Source organism: Salvelinus sp. IW2-2015, unplaced genomic scaffold (assembly GCF_002910315.2).
Source record: "Salvelinus sp. IW2-2015 unplaced genomic scaffold, ASM291031v2 Un_scaffold3667, whole genome shotgun sequence".
NCBI lineage: Eukaryota > Metazoa > Chordata > Actinopteri > Salmoniformes > Salmonidae > Salvelinus > Salvelinus sp. IW2-2015.
The window spans coordinates 31,235-33,161 of NW_019944944.1; positions in this window are offsets into that span (position 1 = coordinate 31,235).

A 1,927-nucleotide genomic window follows, 5' to 3' on the forward strand; every position below is an offset into this window, starting at 1 on the left:
TTCGCTTCCCTGCCCTGCGTTTCGCTACATTGGTGTAGAAGTGGGAGGCTATCAGATTGCACGGCCCGGACGTGTGAAGGACTGACTAGTCGAACCATGGGGACACGCTTTCCGTTCAGAGGGGGATTTGGTAGCGATCCTCGCACAAAATCCCACCAAGTGGGTTAACCCTATAACCCTATAGGGTGTTTGCCCTTTCTCGCCAGGGACCTGGTTCACTTCCCTGCCCTGTCTTTTGAACAAAGAGCCCAATAGAATGAGTGAAATGATTTTAGGATAATATAATTTAGCCTACTGTTGTATAATGGGAAACAGTATTTTCACTTTTTTCGGGCAGGTTAGGAAGAACTTAAAGGCAGGTTAGGAGGATGAGGTATACGTCTATGAAAAGGGTTACGTTTAGCAGAATATGCTCAAACTAACCTGCTTACGAAAATCACTTTGTATCGAAGTGGCGTAAATTAAGTGTGTCTGTTTTTTTTGAATAGGCTGGTAGAGAACGGGTTGCTTATGAGAGGCAACAAACCTTTGATATTTTTTGTAGAAATTTGTACACCCAATATTTCAATTTAAAAAGCTTGTTATATATTAAAATGAGTGCTCTTTAATATAGACCACATGGAACATCTATAGATCTGATTTGGAGTATGAAATAAACGTACTAAAGTGGCAAAATGCCTCTTGTTTACCCTGGAAGATTTTAACTCACAACTTTCAATAAACCCAACCTTTCTAATCCCACGCTTAACCACTGGAATTACATTGGCACTTCCACGAGGAGCCTGCTATTCGCGAATGCAGTAGCCAAGGTAAGTTTGCCTAGTTTAGCATAAATACTTTATCTTATAAACAAATCCAATCAAATCTATCACTAGTTTAACTACACATGTTGATGTTAACTATTTCATCTAGCGGTTCCTGCGTTGCATATACGGATGCGGTTGCCGTATCGTTTGCCCATGGGTGTACCTAACCATAAACCATCAATGCCCTTTTCTTTAAATCCAATACCAGAAAGTATTATTTTAGCCTGCCATATTTTAAGCTAAAAGAATCCACGTTGCACATATTAACCAGTGAATTGTGTCCCTCTCTTTTGCGTTCTTTGGCACACAGAACGGTTGCCTTCCGTGATTTACTGAGAATAAACGTCCTTGTTTTCTAATGGATAGTTTTTTTCGGAAATTCGCCATTGAAAGACTCGGCTCGGTCTATTTCTGTGTGTGTATTATGTATACCTAGTCTATGGATTTGGTAGAAAAGCATCCTTGACTGAGGAGCGGAATATGCAGAGAGGGTCGGTAACCAATATTCATTCCAACAGCACTTTCGGTGCCGTTTGCCAGCAAAAGCTTCTAAGTTGTGGCCCTAATAGCATTGCCGAATAATTTATACCAGACTTTCCAAGCCCTATCACTGCCCAGATTGGACTTTGGTTGTTAACCGATTGTGAAATGGGAGTTATAATTTAGCGGGGTGACGCCTATAGCATTTTCCCCAACGTCAAAACACGGCTTGAGACTATTGGATTCCCCTTGCTCTGCATGGGTAACGCTGCTTGAGGGTGGCTGTTGTTCAAATTGTGTTTCTCTGGTGTCGAGCCAGTAGAGCGCGGAGAGGGACCGGAACCTATACTGTTCGCCTGGCAATACAAAAGAAGGGCCTATAAGAACATCCAATAGTCAAAGGTTTGAATACAAATGGTATGTAAGAGAAATAGTACCTATATTTCTATGATATATAACTTAACACCGTAAAAACTTCTTAACCTACCGGAACTGGGGATATGAGAACTCTGTTGAAAAGGACCACCAGCTTCATATGTTCCTCATGTTCTGGCAAGGGGACCTTAAAAGTTGCTTTCCTCTACATGGCATATTGCATTTTGACTTCTTTCTTCCAACACTTTGTTTTTTAGGCAATTATT